Below are 18,929 nucleotides of genomic sequence, written 5' to 3' on the forward strand. Positions count from 1 at the left end.
ATAAATAAATTACAGTAGTCTCTCTCTCTCTCTCTCTCTCTCTCTCTCAAATAGCAACTTCTATGATTCATAATCAAATAGCCGTTAAACCACAGATTAATTCGGATTATAACGGGCATCCATTATCATCAGACCCGTATTCTGGCTAAGTCGTAAACCTCTGATCAGACCATCATACTTGACAATAGCGCTGTTCTACTTCTTGAAGCGAATCGACGATGTCAACGTCCTACGCGGCTCTTTGACGATCCTTCGTCTTACAGTGTAATAATGAATATCTACGTTTGCGCAGCTGCCACGGCAGATAGGCGGATGGTGTTTAACTTGCAAGTTGCTGTGTAGTATTGTCCGTTGTAATTGAAGAGACGAGTGAATGAAGGCTTTCGATCATTTCCATTACACGTGGTGGCATTGGAGAGCATTATATCGACAGAATTAATGTAGAGGTTTGAGCGTTCCGGCCGAAGATCAATACAGAATCGAGAAGGTACTCAGAGCGTAATTAATTTACGCGCGAAGGCTTAAGGTGAGACTAACGTTTGCACCTATTACATACTTAGTGCCTATTATATTAATGTATCTATTCAGTAGATTTATCGACAGACGACACGCAAAAAAATATTTTGATGCTCCTGCTAGCAATTATCGTTGTTTTTTTTATCTGGTAGAAAATTACGTATATATCATATATGTAGAACAACACAATTATTCTAACAATATATACAAGAAAATTTTCTCATAATCAAATATGAATCACTGCTAAATATGAATTATAGTCACAGTCATCTAACTAGATGTTACAGAGAGACTTTCTTGATAAGTTTAATAAAAAGTTCAAATATAAATTCTGTCTTTGTCACCTATATTGTTAGATAAAAGTTATATAAAACATATTCAATATCGCAGTATTTGCTGATCATTTATCACTTTAGCTAATTTTTTGTATCTAAATAATTTTTCGATATAACTGCAAGATTTTTTTTTCAGAGGAATTTGAGATGAGAAACGTAATGTATGTGTTCGAAAGAAAGGTAAACCATTAGCCCGGACCTAGAATTGATCTTTGTCGCTTGTGTAAATTGCTGAGTCACTTCGACGTACAGACGTTATACAGACTGACAGCCGTGAACTTCCGAATCGGCGGATGTAACGGGAAGTTTCGACCGGCGCGGCTGTTTCCGGACTATATACGAAACGTCGTCCGTTGACCAAAGTTGACCGAGGAATTTGAGTTTTGTACTGGCTGTGATAGACCGGAATTCAAAGTTTCCGCCGTGTCTCTTATTTGATCCGCTTTGCTCGCAAACGTCGCAAGAGACGGAACTGTTGCTTTAAAAGAACCGACAGTACATCATACTTATCATAGATACTTTCTCGTTCCTTGTAACAAAGGAAAAATCTTCAGAAAGTTATGTATAATTTTACGAATAATATAAAATACATTTTAAATAGTCTGAAATATAAATAAAGAAGTAAAAGAAAATTAATTTCTATTTAAAACATATAACTGTGATTTAGTAAGAATAAATTAATCCTTCCTATTAATGGATAAAAATCTCCCAGAGATAAAAATCTGAATTCTCTTTTCTTCTGATAATTTTAATTCATAATTTAATCAAGTTATATAGTTTTTTAATCTAGGAATATCGATAAGTTTTCAATCTCAAAAAAATATTAATTCAAGTAATAAGTTCAACAATATTAAATTAGGAAATGTATGAGTAGGTTAATTAAAATAAACACGCGAGACACATTAGCGTGTTTAATAGGTATCATAAAAAATAAGGCCCTACGCATGACGGAAGAAGTATTAGGAGCAAGAATAAATATTATGTTTAATATTATTATCATTATTATTTATTATTATTTTTGTATTATATTTAATCACTATCCTTAATTTTTTTATTTTTTTAATATAATATTTAATATATACATACAAATAAGATATAAAATATGTAAATATATCATTTTATATTCGCCGTCACGTTTAACCTCTATTCCTTAATTTTCTTATTTCTCTAATATTTAACATTTATTTTTGTTTCTAATATTTTTTCCATTGTGCGCACATGTTTAACATGAGAGCGTAACAAACTACGATCGATTCGAATCTCAAATTCTATATATAGCGCGTCACAGCATTATTACACGATAATTACATATGTTATCTCGTACAATAAGACTTCACGTGCTGCGTCGCACGGTGCATACTAGACTGATAGTATATAATTGCCAAATCCGTTTGAGATTTAAAGTCCCGCCGGATCGTTCGACATAATGATTATATCATACAACATAACATTGAGATTGTTTGTTTAATAAAACAATTTAATCGCTCTATGAAGAAACACAATTTCCAATAAATTTCTGCTCCTACGGTGTGATGATGTCACGGACGTTTCAAAAATAGCTGATGAAAATATCTCTTTAAAAGGTGCAAAAATAAATGTTTCTGCGAGCTATGAGATAATTAAATTGGCGCCAATTGTTATCCTGGGGATTCGACCTCCTGTGTAGTTGTACGTAATTATTTGCACCCGCCAAGACGGCGACAGTTTTATTTAGAACGCACATGTCTCGCACACTTACAGAAAACGAAATAGTAGAGTAATCTAAAGATTGGTTCAAAGATGGGTCTGATAGAGGTGTGATATATTGTTAGGAGCAAAAAGAGCTCTCGGAAGGCAAAAGCGAAAAGATAATTAGAATACGCTCATGGCGAAATGGTCGGAAACCATATTCCTAGCAATACTCGTTAAAACAACCATTACGTGCTGATAGCGACTGTTAAGGGAACTTTCGGCTATACGATTCAATTACTTCGCGTGTTTTAATTGTATCCGTCTATCCGTGAGTCAAGCTGTCTCCGCTTGAAGTCGACGAAGGGCGTAACTACTGTCAAAACGCATAGAAAATAAATCAAATCAGGCGCTGCCAATCATATTGAGATTTGTTACGATCGATTCGTCTCGGAAACAATGACAGTGAAAGACAATAATTATTTACGTTAAAAAGCTATTGATACTGAATAATATAATATTATTATTGATACGTAAATTTTACATATGTAAGAAAATAAATCACTATTAATTTAATACAAAATTTTCGTACACTTCACATTTCTAATAACAAAATATTTATAATCTAGATCTTTCTAAACACAAATAATTATAAATTTAATATAACAACAAATATAATTAACAATCATCAACTTAAAAGAAAGAAAGAATAAGCACGATTATGAAATCTTGAAATGATATAAAGTATACAGTCCAATGTGTTTTCTCATAACACTTAAATAAAATACACATATAATAATACAAATCTGCTTAAAAATTGAAATCACTTATTACGCTTCTTGTTTCAATACTGACTATCAGAGAATCTAAACTGATATATATAACAGACTGAATTTTTAAAAGCTTTTCTCTGCTTGTCCTAGCTCTTAGTGTGACATTGGATTTTCTGATGACTAAAGGCAGAGCTTAATGCCTCTCTTATTTGTACGTAAAATTTACGTATCAAGCGTGAAATAAGCGTTTGTTGACAATGACTATGTCGACAACATCGTTTGTCTTTCCTTATAACAGACTCCGATCCCATAAGTAGGCCACTTAATTAAGCAATTTGCCACGAGGAGTACTCGCTTTACGAGAAAAACATGCGCAGTCGGCTTTTGTCATTTCGTTTTAATTCATTGAGAACACGTCACTTTTTCCATTGATGATTGTGGGTCTTTTATTTTCCTTTTTTGTTGTTTTGTTTCATTCTTTGTTTTATTTTCTCTTTCTCGCTCTTTCTCTTCTCTCTCTTTCTTTCTTTCTCTCCACCCTCATCCTACCAGCTAGAATAGCTTTGAGCAATAGTCCCGTAATGAGGGCAATTTATTATATCAAAGGTCACCGGGACAAGAACGAGGGAGTTTTCATTCTTTCGGTATGTTCTTTTCCCCGGTGGGTTTAAAAAGAAGAAGGAGAGGTTTCCCATAATGGAGAGAAATTAAATCGTCTTCTCGAATATGAAGTGAAACCGCCTCGTTTGATACCTCATTTGGATTGGAATAGCTTCAAGTTATCGCTTCATAAATCGGTGAATCGAGATGAGATCCGGCTGAACTGCGGCTGCTAGCGATCTGCCTGATGCTCGATGGGATGGTAAACTCGATGAGCACAGGCCTGCGGCGAATCAGTCAAATCGGAAAGTAATTATAGATTTTAATTGAGATTATTAATGCGCGATACAGTGTGCGCGCCATCCGCGCTTATCCGCGAGCGAAACCTATAATTCAACACGGCTGACTTGCGGTACTCCAGTAATATCGCATCGATTGCATCTTCTATTTAAATAAATGCAATATCGAAATCATATATCAGACGTAAATATCTTTTTGTGAGCGCCTAAAGGTTTGTCTAATCCATAATTTCTAATACTTTATTATTAATGTTTAATGTTTAAGTTAATGTTTGACTTTGAAAAATTTCTAATTAATTATTTAAAAATGCATTCATAATTTATTATGTGAGAGTTATGTAAGAACAATAATAATTTAACCTTTAGAAAGAACGAGAGTCTATTTTTTAAGTATATATAGATTACAGCTTTTCCTTAAGTAAGATTTTTTTATAATTCATTATTTCTCATTGTATTCATTGCTTCAAAATACAATAGTTTTCCTATAAAAGTCCTATAAAAGTTAACAATAGAGAAATGAAAATAGAAAAAAATTAGTTACACTATTACAATTAGTTTTATTATATTTATCTTTTTTCAGTGGAAATATTAAAACAATTATCACGTCTCTTTTATGCCTTAAATTAATCGAGACAATTGGAATGAGATTTGATATTAAGAGTCAAAACAGAGAACGATCGAAGAGGCAGTCGCGCCATAAGAATGGCAAACGTATAATTAAATTATACGCTGTTACTACATATACAATATTTGCTGTCGTTCTTATGATTCCACTCCTACGTCTGCTTCTATAAGCTGTCGTGCTCCGTTTAATCGTTTTCTGAAACAATAACCATCGTCTTCCGCGTATCCTCTCTTACGTTTGCCTAGCAATTAAGCCCCGTTCTCCGTTTATATCTTCGCGGCATTTAGACAAGTTGACACAACGTTCGCTTACTTATAATTGATTCTCATTCGGATATATTCAAATTTGTGGCAAAATATGCATAAACGCCACTTCAGTTAAACAGTTGGAAAATTAGAAAAGGACTATTAGATTAAGAGGTTTTTTCTTGTCATATTAAATAACACATATTTTCAGAAAGAGAGAGAGAGAGAGAGAGAGAGAGAGAGAGAGAGAGAGAGAGAGAGAGAGAGGAGAAAGGGGGGAGGGGAAACCGTTAATAATCAAGATATGAATAATAAATATTTACATCTATTAGTGTTGATTTTGGGAAATTCGAAAATTTGCAATTAAATGTTGACATTTATATATAAATAACATTATATGGTTTAATGTTATTTAAATTAAATTTAATATTGCAAACTAATATACGTTTAGCAAATTACCTTTGTTATTTTAAATGAAATACTAATAAAAGTTAATGTACTATACAGATTAAGTGACTTATTAACTAAATTTAAAATAAAATAAACATTCTATATATATATATAATAAATGATAAAAACAGCAATTTAAGTTTTTATTTAGCAATTAAGTACGTCTAAAACACATTTAATATTTCACGATTATTTCTCTAAATATAATCATAATTGATAACACATTTTTTGACTGACACATTCAGTTATAAAATTTATATAAAGTTAACCAAAGAAAATAACAAATTACCAACAAGAAGAATATAAATATAAGGCTCTACTGGAACCTTATTCAACATAGCAACTATATTCAGCAACTGTCTCTTAACCACTGTATGCGGATGATCTAATTAGTTAGATCAACATGTAAATCTCAAGGATAAACGGAACCATCTCGTGGATGGCGCCCTGCGGCAGAGATAGTTAATAAAACGGTCTTGCGACTCCCGAAATCCCACGCAGCGTAACGATCGTCTGTTTTGCGTCCGTGGGATTTCGTTGGCGAACGACCAAAAATCATGTTATTCCCGCTACTCGTTTCATTAACCCCGTAGCGGAAGATACTTGGAGTCAGCCACTTCGTCGTTTTATTTTTTTGAGATACGTGGTGATTAATTAAGAAAACGTGGTAATTAATATTAAAACCATCTACAGGGTTATTCATCCGTTTCAAAAGTTTCTTATCCCGTCTGCCTGCCTCCTAGTAACTTATCCCTTCTAGCCGAGTTATTTTATTCGCGCTCCTTATTTCATTAAGTTCTCGGTGGCATCCGAGCGGGAAAACTTAATAACCAGACAGCGTCGGCGTTCGAACTTTGAGTTGATGCAATTAATATCTAGTCGCTCCTGGTAAGTGATATACCTTCAAATTTAATCCCTCTCTTGTTACATTAAAGCATGTAATTGAATTAGTAACCCCGAAAGAAATTCGGTAAAGAATGACATAGATGATACTGCTATAAATAGAAGACGGTAAACAAGTTGTGTAATTTGAGATGTGTCGACATTTTTTAAAATATCATCAATAAGGCTTTTAGCCTTAAGCAGATATTATAAGTGCAGATAAATAATGTTATTTTACATAATAAAAAACGGTATAAAACACCTTCAAAAATTTAAAGAATGCTCTAATCTCACTCAAATTATAGATACACACACAGAAAGAACGATTTTGCTAAAATATCTAAAAATTTAGATATGAACTAAAAATAATTTTGTTGAATCAATAATTAATCAAATCTCAAGTATGATAAGCAATGTTGCAAAAAGTTTTGACATTCCAGCAATTAGTTTGAGCGTCCTCTCTACATAATTATTTTAATAATCCAATAAAATTATTTGGAATTCTGTATCTAACTAAATTTTTAGAAACTTTAACAAAATCGTCTTTTCCGTGGAAGACTTAAGAAATGAGTTCCCTACCATTTTAAGTTGGTGATTAACCCTTCTCGCCATGATCGATTATTTCCCACCAATTCAACGTTGAAGTTCTGTAATTTCGCTGATGAGATTCGGAGATCGAATCGGCGTAGCAGAAAGGGTCTGGGACAAAAAGGGGCTACGATTGCTTTATTTCACTGGCGCCTGTCGAAGATCATTATTTTATCGGTGGCGGCACGGATATCTCTGATTCCGTGAGACGGGAGAGTTGTGCGAGGATGGTCGAAAGCGGCCGAATGCCGGAGGAAGGGTTGGATTGCAGGTGTACGCTGCGGTATGTGGTCAGCATTACTCGCCCAGAGCACTGTCAGCACCTCCCCTAATCGCCGTTTTTGTCGCCGCACCTACCATTTCTCTTCCGTCCTCTTACACAAGCTACGGACTCTTCGCTACCTCGACGCGTTTCTCGCTTTAAACGTCACTTGATGTTTATACTCGCGGTGTTTGTGCTCGCTATCAGTCTCTACCGCCCTGTATTTATTATTGTTGACCCACGCCCCAATCCTGTTGTCGACTCATCCCCCGGTCAACATTTTCCGGATGATCCATTTGATTTAAAAAAATGATTGATTATAAATCGCCCAGTTGGCAAAAATATGCAGAACAATCCGGAAACACGTTTTTTCTAAAGCGAATACGAAGATAATCTTTTTAGTAGATAAATTTAAAGATAGGTAAAGTAATAGGAATGCTCAGAATATTCTAAAAAATTTTAATTTTATAATTATATTCCTTACTAATAGGTATATTATGTTATAGTTAAATTTATGTTAGTTAATTAGTTTTTAGTTAATTTTTATGAGATAGAGAAAAATAATAAGATGTAAAAATAAATTCTCAAACTTCTGTGTGTGTGGGCATGGGTAATACTTTCATTTTCCACTTCCAAAACAAGATTTTAAAGAAAACTATCTAAGATGCTGTGACCATCCTATCTATCTACTTAAAGATTAATCGTCAATTCTATATGTTTCTTCGATAAACGTATTGCAATATCTGGTACTGATCGCAAATTCTAATTCCTTCTTCTACTAATAAATACTATATTACGCAATACTAAGCCAAAAGTGGCAGATATTAAGTAAGAAAATTAAATGAGAATATAATATTAAATTAAGAGAGGCTATTATTTCTTGTTTAAAATGACAGGTTTATAGTCATCCAATAAATAAATACAAAATTAGAACTACTCAATTACAACGCGATTATGCAAATTATTTATTTATACTCACGCGAATCTTTCGAAAAGGGAATATATGGTGGAAGAACGAGTGTCTGGGGGACATAGCCAGCTGCGTCGATCTGCGTAATCCCAAGGGCCATCTTTCTCCCTTGCGAATGGGGAATGGAAGCTTACCTGCAACAGAGAGGATGACGAAATATTAATGACGCTCGTAAAGGTTACTGGCGGCATCGTGTTGTGCCACTTGACCTTATAAATCTTCCGTTCCTCGAGGAACACAACGAAAGTTAACGTTGACGCAACTTGCCACCGGTGAAATATGTATTAAAGTGGGACGTTACGATGGCGTTGTTGTAATTTTGTCGATTATTACTACCGCAAGTAATACACGCATATATTTGATAATTTATCTTTTCGAGCACATGAAGATATACTTTACTATAGAATCCTAAGTACTATACAATTAAGAAAAAGATATGATGATTCAAGATTAAAATTATGTTTTATATATATATATATAATATTACTTTAGCAATAAATCTAATAAATTTTTTATACGTATTAATTTTTTAAGAGAATAGAAACTTTCTAACAAACAAATTGAAAAATCTTTTTTCTAAGGATTTTTAAAATTTTCTTTGAATTCACTTATCGCCTCGAAATTTTATTTTATATAATTAGATAGATTTAGTAAAATTCAATTTTAGATTTTCCATATCGCTGAGTTTGAATATAGCATGAATTTCAAAAGGGTAGTAATTTCCAATGAAGGAGGATCTAAAGACACATGACTCATAATCAGAGATTTGTAAATCAATATTGTTTGCGTGGCACTGAATTTCAAATAAAGTTGAAATTGGAAACTTCATTTTATTTCGCAATTAAAAATTATGTTATTTCACAATTAAAACTGAGTTTTATGATAATATTATTTCTTCTATTTCTCGAATTTCTTCTATTTCTGTCTACCATATTGGATTCATTATTTCTTGTATTTCCGTCTACTATATATTGATCATTCATTTTCAATTTTTTATTTTTGCGCAGATTCAAATAAACCATTATTAAATTACTTTGATTATAAATCAAGTTCCATAAAAGTCGAACGAGAACTTCACAAAATAAAAAGAAGATGACCTCAAATGGAGTCGTCAATTCATAAAGAGTTAAGATAATATTATTTCTATATTCGCAAAAGAAAAAAACATCACGCGAATCCTCGTTTTCGATTTACATCATGTTGTTCGACGTAATAATTGCAATAACTTCATAACAGCCCTGAGATTGCGTCACTCGAATAAAGTACACTTCTCTGATAGCAGGAAACAATTTATGAAGTGTAATATTAGTAGCAATTAAACAATTACGCAATTAAACAACAACTAACGACTTTGTTGTAACGCTGTTTCATTAACAAATTGTTATCCTCATTCGTCGGTATGTTGACATCAACCGATGATGTTGGTTTTGCGTGAAAAGCTTACTCTTTAGTAATTTTCCGCTTCGAATATCAAAGGTATTTGCAATGTGTAATTGGTACAGAGAATTAACATGAAATGCAATAAATAACGAATGTGCGTTCCACCGATACTCTGGAAATCAAACCCAAATACTGCATCGTGAAGTAATTTCAGTGTTCATATCGTAAAAACAGAAAAAAATATATATTATATATAGTATATATTTTTATATATATTATATTGTAGATGGCTAACATTACGATTAGTTATAAATTAGTGGTTAAAATATTTAATATTTCACTTGATTCATTTCTAGAACACGCGTTTTCGCTGATTACTACATCCAACTAAGACAAATTAACAAGATAAAAAAATTAAAATAAATGAAAAATACATAGGTATCTATTACAGTCGAGTAATTAATAAGAAATTGCTACATGGAAAGAATGATTTTAAAATATCTAAAAATTTAACTATAAATTTGAAAATGCTTTTGTTGAAGTATCGATAATGTAGAAAACTCAAACATGATAAGCAATGTTGCAAGAAATTTTAATTTTAGCGAGCTTGAGTTGCTTACATGATTATTTTGATAATCAAATAAAAATATTTTGAATCTGCCTTTAATTAAATTTTTAGATACTTTAACCTTTCTTTCCGTGTAATAATTGACAATGACATTTGGAAGTAACATTAAACACGTGGCATCATTAATCAATATGTTTAAATTGCGCGAATGCGTCTTTTCAAGATTTCCGTCGGCACGGTTAGAATAGGGGATCGGACATCCGAATGGCATTCAAGAATTAAAACGAGGGTCAGGAAAGCGATGCTAGCAGTCTCGAGAGTTGCGATGCAAATCTTACGCGAACAGTCAGCCAACTTCGCGAAATTGAAGCGACCCTCCGGCGATCTCTCCACCGTATCGTCTACGAGAATTGCAAATTTGCGTTCGCGCGAGAACGGTGGAAGGAATTCGTTGGGCTCGTCGTCGACGGCTGCTGGGTATTTTGAAAGATTCGGCTGAAGTCAACGTCTTGGAATAAAGTCTACTGCGAAGTAAATATAATTCGTCAACCTCTGGCGTCGGTCTTTGAGAAAGATATATGCAATTAGAAAAAGATATTTACCCATTGCATGAATGTGCAAAGAAATAAAATATTATTTTTTAGTAAAATTTTCGAGCATTAGTCATAAAATACTTGATTTTTAATGTGTACCAAGTAATGAACTTCCTCAATTTTCTTTCTTGCGAAAAAAAGCGACTTAATTTCAGAGTTCGTCAAAAAATCTGCCTGCATTAAATCCGAATCGCTTCGGTAGAGGCAAGACTTTCTGTAGATTCGTCAGCTAAGAGAACGTACTATGTTACGGTGGGCAAACACGGAGGAGGGCCTGGCACTCGTACCAATACTTTCCGCCTCGTTATTAACGTAGCACGCCTTTAGTTTTTCAGTACGGTGAAAAACCTTCTTCGGGTTTCCACTCTCGTCGCCGTTTCGAGAGTCAAGCGAGCACCGGGCGTTTTCGACTCTCGAAAGACACGGACGGTGATAGCGGACTGGTGGTGGTGGTAGTGGTGATGGTGGTGGCACTGTTGTGGGGGTTGCGGCTCGCGAGGTCATGGATCGGAGGAACGTAGAACTAGAGGGGATGTAGCCGAGATCCACTTGAACCATTTCTACCTCGGGGTCTCTACTTCGCTGCCAGGCAGAATGCCAGTTGCGAAAGAACGAGAAAAGTCAGGAAAACGCAGGGAGTGGAAGTGCTGGAAAGACGTGCGGGAATGAGAGGAGGACGAGAGATACGACTGATGAAGATAGCGACTTTATAATTTCAAGACTTTCTGCTTTATGATGTTAATAATAATGTACGGGTAAAATATGTAACATATATATATATTATATATCGAACCGAATTCAAGCTTTCATCTCCTTAATATCGAGTCGAATGGAAATATCCGATACCGTTCTGCTGATTATATCATAATCTAATAATTTTAATTATTACTGTCATTATTATTATACAATTATATTAAACATTTTTACTCATTTATATTCATTATTTATTCATTAGTCTTAATTATTACTATTATTATGATTACATTATATTACTATTAAAATTATAATTAATTAATGTCGGACTCTGTAACGAATATCCTTCTTGCATTTCCATTATTATGTCTGATCATATGGTAGCTTTTTCTACTGAAACTGTTATAAAAGAAAAAGAAGCTTTTTTGTCTCGATAAAATTTTTGCGGTTACGTATTTTTGTGTAAGTTTTTTATTTTATCAACGAAAGACCTAAGTCCTAAAAACCTGCAGTATCGATATCCATATCATTCTGACTTCTGCAGTATCGAAATAATCTCGTATTTCCATCGAGATGTACGACGCGAAATTGCATCGTACATCAAAGAGTCTGAGAGGGAGATTCACGTTCTCAGTAATCCGAGGATCAAGGCGGTCCCGAACGAAATTACACGAGCCCATAAATCTCCGCGCATAATGCGACGAAATAATAATGACAATGGAAACTTTCAACAATAAGGCGGCTCGGAGGACAATCGTATTGAAAACAGTGGAGGCGGCCGCGCACAATGGACGGTCGTCTTACGTGGATACCGGGTGGATAATTATTGGCCGCGTTAACTGTGCACTCGTGGCCGATGATCGGCCACTCAGTACGGTCAATAATTCCGCCACGTTCTTGTTTAGTGCTTTATTTCGTGGTTGAACGCGCGGTGTCAAAGGGGACCACCGTTTATGTGCTCGCGAAACTTTCGGTGGCGGTCTGCTTTTTAACGAGGCGTTTGTAACGCTACCAAGGAGAAATATTGCGATTTTAATCAACCAGGCCAAGAATTATAACACTTAAAAGAACAGGAAATTCTCGTTCGTATAAATTGAACGAACGTCTTCAATCGTTCGCGTGGCATAGTTTTCGATAAAAGACAATGAGAATATTTTTAAATTCTAGTCATATAATTCTTAATCTCGCAGTTTTATTATATTATTAATACAGTAACGTTACTGTATATGTGGATAATTTCAGTATATCTTCTATAATGCAATTTATTAATCTTGAAAATTTCCTATTTATATAGTAATCTCTGTAAATATTTTAAAGCTACTTTAAATAGTGAGATATTCAAACCATCATTTTAACATTACAATTTATTTATTATCATATAATTTTAGAATATCATGAAACTAAGATGAAAATTAAAGAGATAGAAAATAAAAATCTTGAAAATTATTTATTTATGAAGTAATTTCTATCAATATTTTAAAATTACTTTAAACAAGATATTAATTTACTTATAATCTTGAAAATTTTCTATTTATGTAGTAATCTTTGTCAATATTTTACAGCTACTTTAAAGAATGGGATATTCAAACTATCATTTCAAGATATTTTTATCATTTATTTATTATCACAATTTTAGAATATCAAGAAACCAAAGTAAAGGTTAAAATAATCAAAAATTTAAAAATCCTGAAAATTTTCTATTTATGTAGTAATGTCTATCAATATTTTAAAGTATAATTTCTATTTTAAATAATGAGCTATTCAAATTATCATTTTATACTTATTATTATAAATTTAGAATATCGCGAAACCAAGATAAAGATTAAAAAAATCAAAAACAAAGATTCTTGAAAATTTTCTATTTATGTAGTAACCTCTATCAATATTTTAAAACTATACTTTAAACGAGATATTAAACCATCGTTTTTCGTTCATTTTTACAAAAAAAAAAATCCATTCCATAAATTAGTTAAAAAATCCATTAAGAGCTAGTTTGTTATATTTGGAAAATCCTATGTAGAGAAATTAATTCGCTTCGGCGTTATTTTAATAAATATCGTGTAATTGTGTAACTTCATTTATTAGTCATGTTATGGTGATATGATTTTCTTTGACGCACCGAATACATATATAATGACCCATCGTATCTATCTGCATATCTTTGACATAAAAGAGTGAATATTTCACACCATAATGGATACTTCGATGTGCGCGCTGTGACTTCTTTTCTATATAATCCAATTATTATTTACTTTCTACCAGTCCTATTTGCTTCGTGCGCGTTGGAATGAGCGAAATTCAATGAACGTACTATTCCAAACTCACACGCGCACAATGAAAGAATATCAATCCTTTCGTTTGTCCACTGGGTCGAGTTTCTCACCTTGTCTTTTAACAATACTGTAGACGAAGAGCAATTCAATGCAGATTTAGGCGAATTGCTTCCGGTGCAGTCTATCGAAATGGGATATTTCTGCGAAAGTTCCTTCGTCAGCTAGCGGATTTATTCGAAAATCGTGGATTATCAACGAACTTTTTTCGAGCGATTTGAAGAGAGCAAAATTTTATTCGAGCGGCGATGTGGCTTTAAATTTGCATAGTAATGAAAGCTTGATAGTGCCTAAGACATTTCATAAAAATTTTGCATTTCTTTGAAAAAAATTATTGAGATATTTCAATTGATTAGAATATATGTCATAATTAAAATGTAAATTTAAATGAATTATTAGTTCTAAAATGTCGACAAGTTCCGACATTTCATTATGTAAAATGAGAAAAGTTTTTAAAAATTCATAAATGTATTCACATACGCACACAAAAGATTTATCAAATATTTCAGCATATCCCCGTCAACTTAAGTGGAAATGATAGACGCACATTCGCGAGCTTATCGTCTTTTTCTCTATTTGCCTCCGTACAATTTTCAATTCTCGGTTAATCTTTCCACATTTCGTTGCCGCAGACATTTTTCACGTTCCATCTCACTTTGCATGATTGACATCTCGATATCTCGACTGTATTCAGTTGCACTTGTTGCTCGTTTCAATCCAAGCTTCTCCCGAGTCACGTTTATATTATTCGCGTTATAGAATTCAGAAACAGTTATGATGATTAAAATGTATCAAAATTTTTTAGTGCCTTCGAGTATCTAATTATATTATTATCTATTATTATAAATACAATACATATTGTATCGCAGTACAATGCAATAGATCAAAAACAAATAAAAATTAAGCAATCATTAATAATTAATACTAAGGTATTAAAAAATTTATTATTTTAAGAAATGTTCTATAAATAAGCTTTATTTCTATAAAGTTTTTGCATTAAATACTAAAACATTTGCTTATAAATCTCACCATAATAAAAACAAGTACAATAATAATAAGTTACACAAGCCTATATAATAATAATTAGAGCCTTAGGTCTGTTATGTTGCTTGCACTTTTCGTATTCATAATCTTTTCTTTCTCTTTTTAATGTCCAAATATATATTTATTTCGTTTCAGGTGCAAACATTTTTTTGGAAATTTTGAACAACGCAAATAGACCTCTTATAATTTTTGCTTGATATATTTTCACATATTTTTTTATATATATTTTCCAGTAATTTCTACAACTTCTCTTGTTATGAAAGCATTAAGAAGATGTCTTATTTTTCTTGATTTATTTCAATAAATAAAAAAACATGAGCATTCTGCGTATTCTATTGTATCTTATCAATATAATTTGAAACAAAAACAGTTCATATTATTTATTTAAGCTGATATATTCAGTGACCTGCTCAAAACAGCTGTTTCAAGAAAGAAGAAACAAACACTTTATTACGTCAATATAAAAGTAAGTATATGATTTTATCAAGCTTATTACTTGATCTCATCATGCAATATAAATTTATGTGCGTGCGTGCGCGCGCGCGCGCGTGTGTGTGTGTGTGCATTCTCTTTCCTAAAGGTTACCCCACTTTTCATCGTTTTTTATTAGATACCTATCTCAAATTCGACGTGCTCGTTCTCCCATCTAGTTCGAACGGATACGTCGTTTTTCACGCGACCCAGTGTATTCCCAAGGTACCCCAAAAAAAAACTATATCGGTCGCATCTCCCACCAAAGTTTTCCCCTGCCATTTCCTGTCTTTCCGCATCCGTCGACCCGGCTTCTTCTCGCGCGGAGAAGTTTCGCAGCAAGGAGAGGAGCCACGAATAACGGCGGCCATGAATTCCGAAAGGTGACGAGGATAGGTGTCGAGCTCTTGTATATTGGCAGACGTTTTCCAACTTTACGCCAATATGGCCAGATGCCGCCAGTCATTTTGCGCTTATTTGCACTCCGTCGCGTCGTGGCGTTATAGGTAGGTACATACATACATATGCCGCCGTCAAGCCGCCTTGACGGAATATCGTGATAGAACCTCCTGGCCGAGGTGCAAAAAGCGACCGCAAAGTATTCCGGTCGTTGCGCTCGATTTTCGCGTTCGTCTCCCTCCGGCAAGTTGGTCTCCTGTGATTGCAATATTTCGAGACTGCTGTTAATTCGTCGCTGTGATCGAAAGTGTGGAATTTAGAAATTAAACCAGCATTCCTCGATCTATGAAAATAGCAATCTCTCTGTAAAAGATTACTTATTAAAAATCGATTACCTTTTCCCAGAAAAATATTAGATCAAAATTGAAAATATATAGCGATAGGAATAGAAAGAAAATGAAACACACACACACACACACACACACACACACACACACACACACCTATCCTTCCATTTATATAGAGAAGACTTCTTAAAATAGATAGGTAAGATTAAAGAAAATCCGAAAATCCGAATCCCCAATTTGAATACTGATTTACGGCCTTCTTTTATCGCGTACAATTGTAACCGCCTGGAGGACATGTTCCATAAATTCCAGGATCTGTATAATATGTTTAATTAGCATTCCCTATTCGTGAATTAATTTGACCACGTTCGCGTGGTTCGAACGGTCCTCTTTAACGCTAAAGCCGGTATTACCATCGATTTGCGAGTTAAGCAAGAAGGAAGATGAGTTTCGCGTTCACAGTAACATAGCCAATCGACCCGCTTATAATACTGATACCATATCGAACATCGAATCAACAACGTCGGAGGATACGTAAGAACAGCAAAGGGATAGAGAGCGGAAAACAATATTGATGAAATGAGAGCTGATAACGCGCGTGGCAATGATAAGAAAAAAAAAATATGGTCGTGACGCTCGTTTGCCAGGAGAACCGCATTGGTATCGCTGGTAATGAGAAAGAGGAGAAGCAAGTGCTTTCCGGAAAGCTCCAGGAAGGGAAGCAGAACGACGGAAAAGTAGGCGGTGGTTTGTCGCTAGTTGTGGAAGGATGGAAGACTGATTTTCATGGCGCGGAGGGTGTGCACGGCCACGCGGTGGAAAATTGAAAGTGTGAGCGCGCGGAGGAAGTTTCATTAACAGCAGAGGGTGGTCGTAAGGCACGATGCGCTTGCCAACTTTTAAATTACGTTTCGGCGGGAAAGTAGCCACGTGAAGACCGCGCGTGAGGCTGGAATCGTTTGTGCGATCTTTCTTCTCCTTCCTTTCGTCTTCATCCCGATCTCTGATCACTTTTTGATTCTCCACGCCTCCGCCTGTTTGCTTCTTTTCCAGAATTTTAACTTCACCTCGAACAGTAACATTTTTATTGAGACATTCCCAGGCAAGATGATGTTATTTGTCGTTATTTTGTAGCCAAAATGATCATCTTTGAAGCACGGAAAGAACTGTTTTACTGAAGTATCTATAAATTTAGATAAATACAGAACTGAAAATAATTTGGTGAATTGTTAAAATAATTATATAGAAAACTTAAGCATAATGAGCAAAAAAATGCTGCACAAAATTACATTTTGACATTCTCTCAATCAGTTTGAGATCATACATAATTATTTTGATGGTCTAACAAAATTTTATTTCCAAATCTTGTCTAGACAATTTTTATAGATATTCCAGCAGAATAATCTTTTCTGTCCGACATTTTGATGTCAAAATGACAACAAATAATGTCAGTTTGCTATTCGGGAAGGTCTCGTTCAGGCATTGATTTCGATTTAGTTGCGGATTTGTCGCGGGACTGAAGGACTTAAAATTTCGATATTATATTCGAGCGATTATATTCTCTTTCTTTTTAGATTAATGATGTGTCTTGCTCGCTTTTCCCAGTAGTGCACGTATCGCCATTAACATTTTAATTATATCTGCTTATGCACTACGACGGTATACTTCTTGCCGCGTCCTGGGTATAGATTTCCTACGAAGCAGCACACGAGCGGCAAACTCAATTATTGCTTTGAATTTAATGGCGATCGAGTCGCTCCCTCGCTTGCTCACCAGCGCAAAGGGGCAGTATCTGTTACGCTTTTACTAGAGTTCATAAGCTAATTACCTAACGAACGCATCGCAAAGGTCAATTCGAAAATGTCATACATCGGAACGTAATATCCTTCCCATCCTTCCCATCTTCGTATGGATTCCATGAAAATTATATTGAAGGGTAAATTGAATTGCATACTTCAATTTTTGTAGCAATACTACGTTCCATAAAATTTATTATGAGAATAAAAATTCTCTAAGTATTCTCTAAGTAAATTCTCTGTTATAATTGATAATAGAACCTTTACGACATTTATTAAAAATTTTAAAAAATCAGCTGTCGGTATTAATTTAATTACTACTTAACACAAAAAATATATACTATTTTAAATAACGTAAATAATAAAAAATTATTTTTGCATCGAAGAATATTCTTATAGCTCTTCGTGTCAGAATATAATTTCTTCTTCACTGTAACAATTTAAATAAGAAATTCAAGTTTCTTTGAAATATAAAAATTTTGTATACTTATCCACTTTATATATTTAGTGTGCACACTACATATGGTAGACAGGAAATCGCAGATAGGAACGATCAAGTCGTTCGACTAGTACATCGTTCACAATTCGTCACGCACTGGCTCGTGAGAAATCGAAGGTTACGCCCATCGTAAAAGGATCGCCTTTTTACCTTTGTTACCGGCGTCGTCACGGTGGACTTCTCGCGCCATAGATAAAACACTTGCAGCTGCCAACGACCGCTGTGGCTTTCCATATGGAATCAAGCGTCGTTAAAGGTAACTATCTTAAATATCATCGTCGAGCCCGCGAGACCGGAAATTCGTGCCCAAAAAGCCGGTCTTTGTCATCTGGCGAATGATAGTGGGGCGGAAAACACGCGCGTAATTCAAGGGACATTTTTCAAAAGGAACCAAACGCAAGCTGCTCATAATTTTCGCGGGTTTTTTGTGGGCCTTTTGCGATCGTCTCGTGGATAATTTGCCGTAAATGTCGGAGCTGTTATATTCCCTTCCTCCCCTTCAAATATCTGAACTCCGATGTTTGGTTCCGGAATCGATGTATATATTGTACATCAGGTTCGTATTCAACGGCGAATGAACGAATGCCTCGCTACGG

General features: G+C 34.2%; 1 protein-coding gene and 1 long non-coding RNA gene across 7 annotated transcripts in view; both read right to left on the reverse strand.

The window, feature by feature from the left end:
- The window catches only part of LOC108750552 (fasciclin-3), a 391,231-nt gene that overhangs the window by 132,198 nt on the left and 240,104 nt on the right, over window positions 1-18,929 (reverse strand). The gene's annotated exons all lie outside the window — the stretch shown is intronic.
- LOC108750576 lies at window positions 13,551-14,471 on the reverse strand. Its single transcript, XR_001939440.1, has 3 exons — window positions 14,262-14,471; window positions 13,831-14,067; window positions 13,551-13,675 (listed from the first exon to the last, which is right to left on the reverse strand). It is a non-coding gene; the product is annotated as an uncharacterized LOC108750576 (long non-coding RNA).

The sequence above is a fragment of the Trachymyrmex septentrionalis genome, unplaced genomic scaffold, assembly GCF_001594115.1.
Source record: "Trachymyrmex septentrionalis isolate Tsep2-gDNA-1 unplaced genomic scaffold, Tsep1.0 scaffold11, whole genome shotgun sequence".
In the NCBI taxonomy this organism is placed as follows: Eukaryota; Metazoa; Arthropoda; class Insecta; order Hymenoptera; family Formicidae; genus Trachymyrmex; species Trachymyrmex septentrionalis.